We start from the raw sequence: 15,219 nt of genomic DNA on the forward strand, positions 1-15,219 counted from the left end.
TCTGTTTCATGAAATCGGTCGTTGTCACGTTTTGAGCCTTAGTCACCAGAGCCCCCTCTAATTTGACTACTCTAATAATAAGACTAGTGTAGTTGCAAAGTAACAGAGCTTTTGTGGAAAGAAATAGAAATTTTAAGCGGCTTTTGCCCCCCTAAATGCTCATATTAAATTATTGATCCCAGATGGTAGGGTTACACTCTTGGTGCTGAGGTGTACGTGACGAACTACTGAAGCAACAGCTGAGTTTTAGTGCCGGAAAGCAACACAGTAACACAATAGTTACCTACGGCATTTTTTCAATTATGGTGTACAACAGCATAAATCACTCCTAACATTTTTTTTCAGTTAGCTTGCCACTACAAACATCCACTACATACAATACATCTCAGCAACCTGGTTTTACATTTATCAATGAAAACGTTCACTCTTTACACTTTTGTGAAGCCCCCTTGAGAGGTACAAACTGACAAAAATATTACCCAGCGTTGTGCATTTAGATGGCTTTTGTTTTCTTTCTGTTTTTGCCTGCGTTTTTATTATTATAAACAGGCGTCACCATGTGTATAAAACGATCACTGTACCGTGTAGAAGGACCCGTGAAAGACACACTACGCGCAACCTTTCCTCGCTGGTCACCCCACTGGCAAAAAATAGTTGAAGCCAGCCGCGCGCATTGTCATCCCATATGTGCCGTGCTCCAGTGAAGAACTCTCCGCGATTCTCGGAAAATCAGGGGTCGAGGTGGTTCGCAAGCCTGCTTCGATGCTCACCCGCTTGCTACCATGGCCGAAGGAAGAAGCAACACCAGCGAGTAGTCTGCAAGTTGCCGTGTTCAGAGTGTCCAGCCAGCTACGTGGACAAAAGCGAATATTTCCGTTCAGAAAGCCCGTGGAGCGGCCGACTGGCTTGGACTGCCATTCCTGACGTGGGAGTCAGCCGCTGAGCGCTAACGTGCACCTTGCCGGGCAGCAATAAACTTTCGCGCCCACTCGTTAAGATTACGCCAACTCAAGAACGGCGCCAGGAAGGCAGAAGTGCAACGCGGCGCTTTTGCAGAGCCCTTGAGAAGCCCGACATTATGATTGATTTCTACAGCTTTTCTGTTCTAGAAACAGGTGGGAATTTCGGAAGGAGGTTCTCGCGCGAATCCTGCCACATTTACAACATGCCAACAAGCTTGAACCGCTTTCTAGGAACAATCTCCTCAGTATACGTTCACGGCTTTTGAAACGTGTCGGAAACGGGAAGCCGCCGCTTTGGCTAAACAAGACATGGATATCCTTTTATGACAAACACAGACAGATCCCGAGAAATTTACCAAGTCGTTCCTCACACCCCAGGCCCTCTACGTACTTCCCAACTTCTTAAATCTTCTACCGAGCCCAACAGATTTCTGTCAAAATGCTTACATTTAACCTTATAAGATTCACATTCCACAAATTAACGACCTCCAAAAAAGCAAAAATAAACAAAAAATGTTGCGCAAAAAATGTGGCTGCTAAAATGTTGCTTGTACTGTGCAGGTCATGAAGCTTGGTGTCCACGACTTTCACAATCGATTTTTATAAATGTTGAATTGCGAATATTTACCTAAACGTCGTATATATATGTATATATATGAAAGTAGATGCGCTTTCACATAACAACTGTTTATTGTGCTGACGTTTCGACGGGAACCCTGTCTTTTTCAAGGCATAATAATATTTACACATGTTCCGTGTCTCATAGCCTGTCGAGACAGGAGAGAAGGGGTTAAAAGAAAAGTAAAAGAAAAAAATGAAAGCGAGAGAGAAAAAAAAAGAAGAAACAGCGAAACGGGAGGAAAACATCAAATAAAGTATAGAAAATCTAGGAGAAGAAGCAAGACCGACACGGCGTAATTAGAAAGGGGCAGCATCTCAACAGAGTAGGGCAGATGTAGATGAGCAATGTCATCATTGTCAACAATACCTCCCCCGCACCCACTCTTCCCCAAGTGGGCAGTGTTTTCTGTGTAGTCCGCTGGCGGCTCGTTCCTCTTTGAAGTTTAATACAAGTTAATGGGGACAGCTTGAGCGCTTCGAGTGCGTGCTGGTGGCGTCCGGAGAATGAAAAAGCCGGTGATTGAGGCGCCGCCATCGATATTCATTATATGCAATGGCTCCTTGTCAGTGAAGGAACAGAATGTGCGTAAAAAATTAAAGAAAAAAAAGAACAGGGAAAGGGGGGGGGAGACTGTACGACATCCGGCACAGTCTCCGCACAGTTGCGGCTCACAGGGAAGACATGCGCGCATGTATGAAAAAGTCAACGGAACCACCTAGCTGTCAACTCCTTGTCAGTGAAGGAACAGAATGTGCGTTAAAACTTAAAGAAGAAAAAAAAAAGAAAAGAAAAGGGGGGGGGGGGGACCGTACGACATACGGCACCACTTATCTGTGCGTTCCGGCTGTGCTTGGTGAGGCAAATCATTTCTATGTTGTCAGATGCATAGGCTAAAAGCTTTGTTAGCGAGCAATATTATTGTCGGAATGAAACCGGACTGATTAGAGAGAAGCGTTTGCGTCTTTTAGCAGTCGTAACGCTGACAGAGTGCCTGGGTGTTCATTTATTCCGTATTTTATTGTGTTAAATTTGTAGATAAAATAAGATTCCCGTTGTTCCTGTTCTCTGATTGTTCGAGTTGTTTTCTAGTAGTGTAACCCTGATGTCATCAAAGCTGTGGTCTTTTAATGTGCAGTGTTTTGAAAGTGGAAGGCCTGGCAGAGATCGTACACGTGCCCGATGGTATATATATATATATATATATATATATATATATATATATATATATATATATATATATATATATATATATATATATATATATATATATATATATATATATATATATCTTGTCCGTTCCTCACAAAAACTCAACCGATGTCATCACCAGTTCAAATTTCCAGGGTGTGGTTATGGCATCCAGGACGCAACAGTCAAGCTCGTCCACCAGAGTCGTCATATAAATCACCGGACTGCTCCCTCAGCCTTGAAGACTCAGTGAGATTGTGAAACTACGTCGGGACGTGAAACTGTGAACTGGGCCATTGTTTTGTTTATTCTCTTCTTCAATTTGTTGTAGTTTGTAACCGGCGCCATTTTTCTGGGGGAGGCGGAATCCTGTGACGTAAGAAGGCAGGGTTGGTTAGGAGAAGTACATGAGGAAGAAGTCACAGTAGAATAAACATGGGGTATGAGCCAGGCCACGTCGCCCATTCATCATAGCGTCACACGAGTCGACAGGATGAAGACCTGGTGGCCACTTCATCAACCGGCCATCATCATCGAACACCTCAGCCAGACGCAGTGACCGAATGTGAACCACACAAGTGCATCCCAACTCTACACCATGACCAGCATCATGACAGCACCATCGACTTACCTTCCCATCCCCAAGTACACCGGAGCAGCGGACGATGGACCCGTAAAGGACTGGTTCGACCTGTTCGAGCTCCACGCTACCGCTGCATCGTGGTCGGAACGGGAGATTATCATCAACTTTACCGACTACATCTCCGGTGAGGCTTTCAAATTCTACCTCACTCACATATTTCAAAATGACCAATCATGGAAAAAGATTAAAGAAGAAATGACCATCCGATTTCAAGAATACAATTATGACTATGACGAGTACTCGCTTATAACCAACCATCCACAGGCAACCGCTCTCGGTTGTCAATTTCACAAGCAGTCTTCAAGCTTACCAACGCCCAGCATGAATCGACCACTGCCACAACACAAAGTGGAACATGAGCACACTGACAGGCGACCAAGCGTATTTCGGGAAAACCACAGCCATCGCGCGGGCTGCCGTTTTACACGCAAGACGGCACTTCCAAAATCATCGCTTCAGCATATGACACGAGACGTTGCTCAACCACTTGATGCTCCCTATTCTTCGTCTCGCATACATGGCCCGCCACCCGGTTTTACATCACGTGGCTCCTCGGGTGCTCGTAACGCTAACCGTCTGCATTGTAAGGACACCGTGTTCACAATAGGTGAACCATCGACGCATCGGGAAAATACCCAACCACGTCATGACGACTCGAAAAGGTGTTTTTCATCGCAAGACTTTATTTCTATGGCTCAGCAAGCTGTGCAGTCCAAACCTAAAAATGCCACGTTACCTATGGTATCTCCATCCAGTGCTCACAGCTCCAAGAACCGAAACAATGCAGAAGTAATACATACACCAAACCTCACACGCAGTTGTCTGCCAGAGGCGCTCATACTGGACCACTTTACCGAAGCTTTTGAAGAGCATGCTAGCAATGATGGCACATTACCAACTATGCCCGATAAGCAAGACACCATTTCACCATGCATCAGCTGTCTACAGGACGCGTCAAACCTCGAAGGAAATAAATACCCAATTCCAGAAGGGGCGCCACTACAGCCATCTCCTGAGCAGCACCAGCAAAGCAAGCAAAGCGAAGTACACAAACTCAGGAGACAACGAAAGAGACTGTATCGAGGGCATCTAAGAACGCAAAATTCAACGGAAGTGCACTTACCCATTGAAGAACATCGGAAAATAAGATCTCGAAACCAAAGACCAATTCAAGACGTCAGGCACTTTCGAACAAAGAAAAGTCACCAGAGACACTCCCTGCCTCAGCTATTACACCGACTGCACCACCACAGAAAACGCCGAGAAAGACGCGGAAGCACTGCTTGCCCACCGCAAGCACTCAGGCACTTCGTCACAGTCTGTCAAAAAGCACGAAAGCAAGAAGCACTGGGATGGCATCATTCACGACGAAAAATGCAACCCCGATGACATCCGAACTTCAAATGCTACAGGCAGCACCCAATCAACCTCGATCAACGCGCACGCAAACTGCATGCATGGCCTGTGTATCACCCACGACGAAGAATTCGATGCCTACAACATCGGAACTGTCGATTCTGCAAGATTTTCAAGCCTCATTCGTTCTTCACAAGAATATCAGCTGTGATTACCCCTATCTCCACGTCCAAAGCATTTTTGTGTTATCCAGGACGCAACCACCAGCCTCGCCCACCAGAACTCCTGCATTAACCGGACTGCTGCACTCTACCCTGAAGTCTGAAAGTTTACGTAACTTCCCTCGAGCACATAACCGAATGTGAACTTTGACATTTGTGACTTTTTAACCTCTCCTTGTTTACATTTTATTGTTCGTAATCCACGCTTTCTTTCGGGGGGAGGGGGAATCGTGTGACGTATGAAGTGTTGGTTGGTAGAAGTAGAGGAGGAAGAAGTCACAGTAGAATAAACATGGGGTATGAGCCAGGCCACGTCGCCCATTCATCATAGCGTCACATATATATATATGATATGGCACAATGGGAGCGTTGTCAACAAGAATAAATATATTTATTTCCCTTGTTGACAACGCTCCCGTTGTGCCATATCCCATACCTTCACACGAAGACTAACTGGCCCATTGAATTATCACTCCCACTATATATATATATATATATATATATATATATATATATATATATATATATATATATATATATATATATATATATATATATAAGGGAAAGAAGTGTATACCTAAGGGCTCGTTTTTCCGTGTTTTTAACACAATAATAATGAGATATAACAGACAGTAATGCCAAGGAATGTACAGGGGAAGTTATTAACATTAATGGAATGTAAATAAGAAGAAAGAAAAGTGGATGAAAAAATTACCAACTGTAAGCAGGAATCGAACCTACGACCTTCGAATTACGCGTTCGATGCTCTAACCACTGAGCTATTACAGCGGCACTCCCTCCATCCACTTTTTTGGGTTTATCTGTGAATTTGAAGTAGGAGCGACAGTCAGCGCCATCTATAAGCCAAACAACGAGTGTGAAAACACTCTTATGCGCATGTTTGGCGTCACGTAGCACGTGAACTTATTATGAGCGGGCAGCTGATTAATTGTCCCTCTTATACAACCTAAACACACCAAGTCTGCCAGTACGAGACCCTCGTTCAATGAAATAAGGGAAAGAAGTGTATACCTAAGGGCTCGTTTTTCCGTGTTTTTAACACAATAATAATGAGATATAACAGACAGTAATGCCAAGGAATGTACAGGGGAAGTTATTAACATTAATGGAATGTAAATAAGAAGAAAGAAAAGTGGATGAAAAAATTACCAACTGTAAGCAGGAATCGAACCTACGACCTTCGAATTACGCGTTCGATGCTCTAACCACTGAGCTATTACAGCGGCACTCCCTCCATCCACTTTTTTGGGTTTATCTGTGAATTTGAAGTAGGAGCGACAGTCAGCGCCATCTATAAGCCAAACAACGAGTGTGAAAACACTCTTATGCGCATGTTTGGCGTCACGTAGCACGTGAACTTATTATGAGCGGGCAGCTGATTAATTGTCCCTCTTATACAACCTAAACACACCAAGTCTGCCAGTACGAGACCCTCGTTCAATGAAATAAGGGAAAGAAGTGTATACCTAAGGGCTCGTTTTTCCGTGTTTTTAACACAATAATAATGAGATATAACAGACAGTAATGCCAAGGAATGTACAGGGGAAGTTATTAACATTAATGGAATGTAAATAAGAAGAAAGAAAAGTGGATGAAAAAATTACCAACTGTAAGCAGGAATCGAACCTACGACCTTCGAATTACGCGTTCGATGCTCTAACCACTGAGCTATTACAGCGGCACTCCCTCCATCCACTTTTTTGGGTTTATCTGTGAATTTGAAGTAGGAGCGACAGTCAGCGCCATCTATAAGCCAAACAACGAGTGTGAAAACACTCTTATGCGCATGTTTGGCGTCACGTAGCACGTGAACTTATTATGAGCGGGCAGCTGATTAATTGTCCCTCTTATACAACCTAAACACACCAAGTCTGCCAGTACGAGACCCTCGTTCAATGAAATAAGGGAAAGAAGTTCACGTGCTACGTGACGCCAAACATGCGCATAAGAGTGTTTTCACACTCGTTGTTTGGCTTATAGATGGCGCTGACTGTCGCTCCTACTTCAAATTCACAGATAAACCCAAAAAAGTGGATGGAGGGAGTGCCGCTGTAATAGCTCAGTGGTTAGAGCATCGAACGCGTAATTCGAAGGTCGTAGGTTCGATTCCTGCTTACAGTTGGTAATTTTTTCATCCACTTTTCTTTCTTCTTATTTACATTCCATTAATGTTAATAACTTCCCCTGTACATTCCTTGGCATTACTGTCTGTTATATCTCATTATTATTGTGTTAAAAACACGGAAAAACGAGCCCTTAGGTATACACTTCTTTCCCTTATTTCATTGAACGAGGGTCTCGTACTGGCAGACTTGGTGTGTTTAGGTTGTATAAGAGGGACAATTAATCAGCTGCCCGCTCATAATAAGTTCACGTGCTACGTGACGCCAAACATGCGCATAAGAGTGTTTTCACACTCGTTGTTTGGCTTATAGATGGCGCTGACTGTCGCTCCTACTTCAAATTCACAGATAAACCCAAAAAAGTGGATGGAGGGAGTGCCGCTGTAATAGCTCAGTGGTTAGAGCATCGAACGCGTAATTCGAAGGTCGTAGGTTCGATTCCTGCTTACAGTTGGTAATTTTTTCATCCACTTTTCTTTCTTCTTATTTACATTCCATTAATGTTAATAACTTCCCCTGTACATTCCTTGGCATTACTGTCTGTTATATCTCATTATTATTGTGTTAAAAACATGGAAAAACGAGCCCTTAGGTATACACTTCTTTCCCTTATTTCATTGAACGAGGGTCTCGTACTGGCAGACTTGGTGTGTTTAGGTTGTATAAGAGGGACAATTAATCAGCTGCCCGCTCATAATAAGTTCACGTGCTACGTGACGCCAAACATGCGCATAAGAGTGTTTTCACACTCGTTGTTTGGCTTATAGATGGCGCTGACTGTCGCTCCTACTTCAAATTCACAGATAAACCCAAAAAAGTGGATGGAGGGAGTGCCGCTGTAATAGCTCAGTGGTTAGAGCATCGAACGCGTAATTCGAAGGTCGTAGGTTCGATTCCTGCTTACAGTTGGTAATTTTTTCATCCACTTTTCTTTCTTCTTATTTACATTCCATTAATGTTAATAACTTCCCCTGTACATTCCTTGGCATTACTGTCTGTTATATCTCATTATTATTGTGTTAAAAACACGGAAAAACGAGCCCTTAGGTATACACTTCTTTCCCTTATTTCATTGAACGAGGGTCTCGTACTGGCAGACTTGGTGTGTTTAGGTTGTATAAGAGGGACAATTAATCAGCTGCCCGCTCATAATAAGTTCACGTGCTACGTGACGCCAAACATGCGCATAAGAGTGTTTTCACACTCGTTGTTTGGCTTATAGATGGCGCTGACTGTCGCTCCTACTTCAAATTCACAGATAAACCCAAAAAAGTGGATGGAGGGAGTGCCGCTGTAATAGCTCAGTGGTTAGAGCATCGAACGCGTAATTCGAAGGTCGTAGGTTCGATTCCTGCTTACAGTTGGTAATTTTTTCATCCACTTTTCTTTCTTCTTATTTACATTCCATTAATGTTAATAACTTCCCCTGTACATTCCTTGGCATTACTGTCTGTTATATCTCATTATTATTGTGTTAAAAACACGGAAAAACGAGCCCTTAGGTATACACTTCTTTCCCTTATTTCATTGAACGAGGGTCTCGTACTGGCAGACTTGGTGTGTTTAGGTTGTATAAGAGGGACAATTAATCAGCTGCCCGCTCATAATAAGTTCACGTGCTACGTGACGCCAAACATGCGCATAAGAGTGTTTTCACACTCGTTGTTTGGCTTATAGATGGCGCTGACTGTCGCTCCTACTTCAAATTCACAGATAAACCCAAAAAAGTGGATGGAGGGAGTGCCGCTGTAATAGCTCAGTGGTTAGAGCATCGAACGCGTAATTCGAAGGTCGTAGGTTCGATTCCTGCTTACAGTTGGTAATTTTTTCATCCACTTTTCTTTCTTCTTATTTACATTCCATTAATGTTAATAACTTCCCCTGTACATTCCTTGGCATTACTGTCTGTTATATCTCATTATTATTGTGTTAAAAACACGGAAAAACGAGCCCTTAGGTATACACTTCTTTCCCTTATTTCATTGAACGAGGGTCTCGTACTGGCAGACTTGGTGTGTTTAGGTTGTATAAGAGGGACAATTAATCAGCTGCCCGCTCATAATAAGTTCACGTGCTACGTGACGCCAAACATGCGCATAAGAGTGTTTTCACACTCGTTGTTTGGCTTATAGATGGCGCTGACTGTCGCTCCTACTTCAAATTCACAGATAAACCCAAAAAAGTGGATGGAGGGAGTGCCGCTGTAATAGCTCAGTGGTTAGAGCATCGAACGCGTAATTCGAAGGTCGTAGGTTCGATTCCTGCTTACAGTTGGTAATTTTTTCATCCACTTTTCTTTCTTCTTATTTACATTCCATTAATGTTAATAACTTCCCCTGTACATTCCTTGGCATTACTGTCTGTTATATCTCATTATTATTGTGTTAAAAACACGGAAAAACGAGCCCTTAGGTATACACTTCTTTCCCTTATTTCATTGAACGAGGGTCTCGTACTGGCAGACTTGGTGTGTTTAGGTTGTATAAGAGGGACAATTAATCAGCTGCCCGCTCATAATAAGTTCACGTGCTACGTGACGCCAAACATGCGCATAAGAGTGTTTTCACACTCGTTGTTTGGCTTATAGATGGCGCTGACTGTCGCTCCTACTTCAAATTCACAGATAAACCCAAAAAAGTGGATGGAGGGAGTGCCGCTGTAATAGCTCAGTGGTTAGAGCATCGAACGCGTAATTCGAAGGTCGTAGGTTCGATTCCTGCTTACAGTTGGTAATTTTTTCATCCACTTTTCTTTCTTCTTATTTACATTCCATTAATGTTAATAACTTCCCCTGTACATTCCTTGGCATTACTGTCTGTTATATCTCATTATATATATATATATAAATATATATATATATATATATATATATATATTTATTTATTTATATGTGTGTGTGTGTGTGTGTGTGTGTGTGTGTGTGTTTTGCTTTGCTAATAAGCACCTGAAGTAGCAGATATATACTTTGTGTAATCAATTGGTCTGCGTTCGTGCCATCGTCATTCATGGAGCGTGCTTGTCTTGGAAGGTGGTACTACAAAGAAATAATTGAAGGAATTCAAGCACACCCGCCTGGGTTTTTGTAAATCGGCTAACTTTGGCAACGTTGGTCAATATGAAGGCGTGGAGATACTTTTGTATCACCCGAAAAGCTAAAGCATTACCAAAAAATCTGGTGGTGGTCAGAACCCCCTCATCCACATATAGTTACCATCCTGAACGTCACCAAAGGGCACGTTGAAGGCCTTGAGGAATCTACTAGAGCACTGTGTGCTTAGTAAAACTCGTGGCGCACACAAAATATCCTAAATGTGAAGGTGTTATCACTCAGCGTGGGAACTATGTATCCTTCTTTTACCGACATTGTCCAAGTCCCGTCCCTCTGAGGCTATGCTTCTGAATCATGGTGCAGTGTATAATACTGAGCAAACACTTGTACTCGAGCATATATAGGAATAGACGGCAGTGATGTCGTCACTCATATGTTTTATGAGTCTTTCTGTCGTCGGAGTTTTATAGATGCCACCACAAACTGAATCACAGTAACCAAACTTGTAGTCAATTTGTAGTAATCCAATAGGTACTCAATTTGTAGTCAATTTGTAGAATTGAGTCATGTAAAATACTCCGAAAATATTGAGCCTGTAAAATAATCCCAGAAAAGTGAAATATTTCTGTCATTGATAGAGTGGTGGCCTATAGCAAGAAACATACCTGCAAAATACGACGCAGTTGATTTGTAATCAAACATGCGCTGCAAATATATTTTGTAATGTGTCTAAAAATGTAAACATCTTTGGATACTTATTGTGTGTTCTTAATAAATCAATAAAAAATAAGTTTTCTTGAATAACACAAGCACCTCAATATATTGTGTGAAACATATATGCATGTCTCGATTAAAATGTACAAAATTATGCTGTGCAAATCTGCGAACTTTACCTGCAAACGAATGCGGATGTCAAGATCATAAAAATACAAGGCACGTATATGCATGCACAATATAATGTTATATTCACTGTGGAGATATTCAAAACAAAGGACGAAAAAATGAAATAATTACATTGAAAGTACTTTTGTTTTTTGTCCTTATCAAGCCTCAACACTTTTCTTGGTGTGAAAAAGATCCTATCACCGTTTCGGGGCCATAAATTAATAAAGCTACGTCTTTCAGTTCTCTCAAGCATAGAATCATGGTAGTGCTATGAACACCTCATTACTATCAAAACTAACCACAGCTGCGAAAATTCTACGGGCGCCTGGCCAAGGCGGGAGTGCGTGGATGCATGTGTTTATGTGGTGGTGGTAGTGGTTAGAAGATGAGAAAAGGCACCTAATTTCTGCAACCCGGTCGGGAGCACGGCGCAGTGCCTCGCACACATACAAACTACACGCATGGACATAATGAAGTATGGTTAAACACCTGCTTCTCCTCCCCCTCTAGAAGAAAAGTTCCGTACATTGTGCTGCCCCAGACAAATTGAAAAAATCAACATATAAACAAACACGAATATTTACATATAAGCAGACGCTTACGGCAATGACGTAAGTACAAATATGATAAAAGAGAGTGTCATCAGCAATACTCATATTCGTAGTAGCCTATGCTACTTAACAGTTTATTACATGCTTTAAACGACCTCATAACCACAGTATACCTCAACAAAAGCAAGAAAATCATGATTGGTAATGCGCTCAGTAAGAGTTAGAAGCTCTTGAATTGGATTCGCGGCACTTTATTAATATTAAAAAGTAGAACAAAAACAAAATAATAAGGCTTAACGTATAATATCTTTGTTATTTCAGTTCTCCGTACAATATCGCACTTTTTAGTAATGCCGGCGATGCTTCACGAAAAAAATAATTTGGAGATGTAGAAGAAATACACGTTAAAGTCTGACTAAAGAGGGTCCCGAAGAAAACAAAAATAATGTTAGGCGGTCCGGCGAAAACGCGGAATTAGGAGACTAATAGTAAAGCCACCCCTCCCACTATGTTTCTCTAATTCACCAAAAAATAAGGTTAGGTTGATTCGCAATTACCGTAGGTCATTTGCAGCACATGCACGGCAATAACAATGCCGAAAAGCTTCAAGCAGAAATTCAAAATATTTCAGTAATAAATTACGGGCCTAAAACACGAATAAACTACTGCACGTGGCCTGAAAAGCATCACGAAGCTTGAGCGGTACTACAAGATCTAATAAACTTTACATATAGAGAGGGTGGACACGCCCACACGCACGCATTGTTCATCTCACAATAATAAATGCGAAGCATTGCAGTGGTTGTCCCAGCAAGATGTGCTACCATCAGCTTTAGGACTGACCACTCCACGGCATCTACAGCAGCGGAACAAGCTGCTTTGCGTGCTGCACTTTGTGTGGTAAGTCAGGAACCACCGCAACAATGGTCGATTTTCAGCGACTCAAGGGCTGCCGTACAATCTGTGCTCTCAGCACTGTGTCGCGCTCCGTACAAACAGCTTGTTTTCAAAATTCGATGCCTCCTCCACACTTCACAAGAGAAAGGGCATCATGTTACGTTTCAGTAGCTGTCAAGTCACTGCGGCGCCATAGGGAACGAACATGCCGATAGTGCCGCGCGGGCAGCTCTTGAAGGAACACGAGAAGAAGCCATACCACTTTCGCGGACCAATGCTGCCAGTAATCTTCGACGACTTGCGCGTGAAATCACGTTTTCACTATGGTGCCCACCAAGCAACGAGACGAATCGTCAACAACACCTGTCCTCTTTGATGGCTCTCCGCATGCACACTGGGCTCGACCGAAGAGAAGCCACCCTTCTTCATCGCTTGTGGCTGGTGTGGCATTTACAAAATCTTATTCCTTTGTCATAGGAATGGCCGACAAAGCTCTCTGCGATGCCTGTCGTTGCCAAGACACGCTACACCACATCCTGTGCGACTGTCCGTCGTATGACCTCCAGAGACAGTCACTGGCGTCCGTTTTTGCGCACATTGACAACAGCCAAATGTCTGTGGACACTATTCTGTCAAGTGCCCGAGAGAAGATATTGCAACAGAAGGCGACGAAAGCTCGGTTGAAATTCCTACGCGACACGGACTTGAACAAGCGGCTGTAACAGCAATGTCACACACCGCGAAAGACAAGACTGGACTATGACTGAGTGTGCGTGCGTGTGCTGCCGAATGTAATGTGCTTATCTCTCTTCCCCCTCTGCTCTCTATATTTCATCTCCCCCACCCCCCTCCCATGCGAAGGGTAGCAAACCAGCTGCCTATAGGCTGGTTAACCTCCCTGTCATTCTTTTCTTCGTATTTTCCTTTCTTCATTTCTTAGCGAACTTCGGCGACTTTAAGCGTATCTATCTATCTAGCCGCCTACTACTTTTAGCTCTTCTGGCCGTTTTGATATTGGTATCAATACCAAAATTTGCATGGCATAACAAGACTGTATGAAGAACATATTTGACTGGTAGTAACATGAAAATCGTGACATGTATGTCATGAATGTCATGATTTACATTTCATGGTCTTGTAGCTCTTGCGGTGGTTTCGTTCACATGACATGTTGCAAAACTGGTATCGTATAGTATGATTGCATGGCGAACACAATCGACACACTTAACATGAAAATCATGACACGCGTGTCATGTAACAACATGACTACATGCCACGCTCATCATGTGCACGCGGCCGTTTCGGAAGCGTCAAATATACCAAATTTGGTATTACGAGACGTGAATAGATGAAGAAGGTATGATACTGGTGCAAGAATGATAAACATGACATGCATGTCATGTAACAACATGAATACATGCTACGCTCATGATGCGCTCGCGGCCGTTTCGCTAGCTTCACATGTACCAAACTCGGTATTACGCGACGCACACGGACAACATAGGTAAATAACACATCCAAACATGATAATCACGACATGCGTGTCATGTAACAGCATGAATACATGCCACACTGATGATGCGCTCGCGGCCGTTTCGCTAGCTTCACATATGCCAAGTTTGGTATTACGTGAAGCCAATGGATGACGAAGGTATGTGACTGGTGCAAACATGATAATCATGACATGCGTGTCATGTGATAACATGACTACATGCCAAAGTCAAGGCGGCAGTACAATTCGACGTGACGCGGTGCGCGTGCTCGCCGGCGTTCATTTTGTCGCGTCACGCTGGCGTTGCCACGCCAGGCGCCTACTGACAGGCGCGCTGCGTTGCTTTGACGCATGCGCGTTTCAGCGCGTCCGGCGTCCCTCCATAATGAAAAGAGGGATACGCAGTGTTGTCTTGGTAACGCATCGGCACTAAATGCAATATGTCGCATTTCACGCCAGTTGCCATCGGGTGGCACCGACGCACGCTGGTCGCGCCTGGCGTCAGACTATACAGTGCTCGCGTTTTGCTAACGTAGCGTCGCTGTGCCCAGTGTGCTCGAGCGTCAACGCTACATGGGAGTATATTGGGCCCTTCATGATGCGCTCGCCACCGTTTTGCTAGCTCCACGTACTCCAAATTCTGTGTTACGTCACGTCAATGAATGACGAAAGTATATGACTAGTGGAAACATGATAATTTTGACACGCGTGTCATGTAGAAACATGTCAACGTACCATGCTCAGAGTGTGCTCACGGCCGGTTTGCTAGCTCCACATATACTAAATTTGGTATCACGCGACATCAACAGATGACGAAGGTAAACGACACATGCAAACATGATAATCATGACACGGAAGTCATGTACGGCATCATTTACTTCCACCTCGTGACGTTGTGCTGATTTCAAAGAGACATATCAACATTTCTCATTCGTGCATGGTTCGCATATCATCGATTCCCACTGTACGTGGGATCTGCCAATCTTTATTGTAATGAAATTAATAATGTAGCAAAACCTCTCTCGTGTGCCCATTTTATTGGTAAGAACACGAGTGAATAAACATCCAGGCACACCATAGAAAGGGAATACAAAAAAAAGAATGTTCAATAGCAAATGCGCAGTAAAACCAGAACCAAAATATGATGAGATGAAGAGCAGCCAGCATAAAGCCTTATGTGTAGTGAGCGAGTCCGAAATGGAAGCACTG

At 43.2% G+C, this 15,219-nt stretch overlaps 10 non-coding genes across 10 annotated transcripts; 7 read left to right on the top strand and 3 right to left on the bottom strand.

Annotated features, from left to right (window-relative positions):
* Positions 1–5,708: 5,708 nt before the first annotated feature.
* On the bottom strand, positions 5,709–5,781 carry TRNAT-CGU (transfer RNA threonine (anticodon CGU)). The gene has a single exon. It is a non-coding gene; the product is annotated as a tRNA-Thr (tRNA).
* A 382-nt stretch (positions 5,782–6,163) lies between these two features.
* On the bottom strand, positions 6,164–6,236 carry TRNAT-CGU (transfer RNA threonine (anticodon CGU)). The gene has a single exon. It is a non-coding gene; the product is annotated as a tRNA-Thr (tRNA).
* Positions 6,237–6,618: 382 nt separating this feature from the next.
* On the bottom strand, positions 6,619–6,691 carry TRNAT-CGU (transfer RNA threonine (anticodon CGU)). The gene has a single exon. It is a non-coding gene; the product is annotated as a tRNA-Thr (tRNA).
* Positions 6,692–7,061: 370 nt separating this feature from the next.
* On the top strand, positions 7,062–7,134 carry TRNAT-CGU (transfer RNA threonine (anticodon CGU)). Its single transcript has one exon. It is a non-coding gene; the product is annotated as a tRNA-Thr (tRNA).
* Positions 7,135–7,516: 382 nt separating this feature from the next.
* Positions 7,517–7,589, top strand: TRNAT-CGU (transfer RNA threonine (anticodon CGU)). The gene has a single exon. It is a non-coding gene; the product is annotated as a tRNA-Thr (tRNA).
* A 382-nt stretch (positions 7,590–7,971) lies between these two features.
* On the top strand, positions 7,972–8,044 carry TRNAT-CGU (transfer RNA threonine (anticodon CGU)). The gene has a single exon. It is a non-coding gene; the product is annotated as a tRNA-Thr (tRNA).
* A 382-nt stretch (positions 8,045–8,426) lies between these two features.
* On the top strand, positions 8,427–8,499 carry TRNAT-CGU (transfer RNA threonine (anticodon CGU)). The gene has a single exon. It is a non-coding gene; the product is annotated as a tRNA-Thr (tRNA).
* A 382-nt stretch (positions 8,500–8,881) lies between these two features.
* On the top strand, positions 8,882–8,954 carry TRNAT-CGU (transfer RNA threonine (anticodon CGU)). The gene has a single exon. It is a non-coding gene; the product is annotated as a tRNA-Thr (tRNA).
* Positions 8,955–9,336: 382 nt separating this feature from the next.
* On the top strand, positions 9,337–9,409 carry TRNAT-CGU (transfer RNA threonine (anticodon CGU)). The gene has a single exon. It is a non-coding gene; the product is annotated as a tRNA-Thr (tRNA).
* A 382-nt stretch (positions 9,410–9,791) lies between these two features.
* TRNAT-CGU (transfer RNA threonine (anticodon CGU)) lies at positions 9,792–9,864 on the top strand. Its single transcript has one exon. It is a non-coding gene; the product is annotated as a tRNA-Thr (tRNA).
* The last annotated feature ends 5,355 nt before the right edge of the window (positions 9,865–15,219 follow it).

This window comes from Rhipicephalus microplus, chromosome X (assembly GCF_043290135.1).
Source record: "Rhipicephalus microplus isolate Deutch F79 chromosome X, USDA_Rmic, whole genome shotgun sequence".
NCBI classification, from domain to species: Eukaryota; Metazoa; Arthropoda; class Arachnida; order Ixodida; family Ixodidae; genus Rhipicephalus; species Rhipicephalus microplus.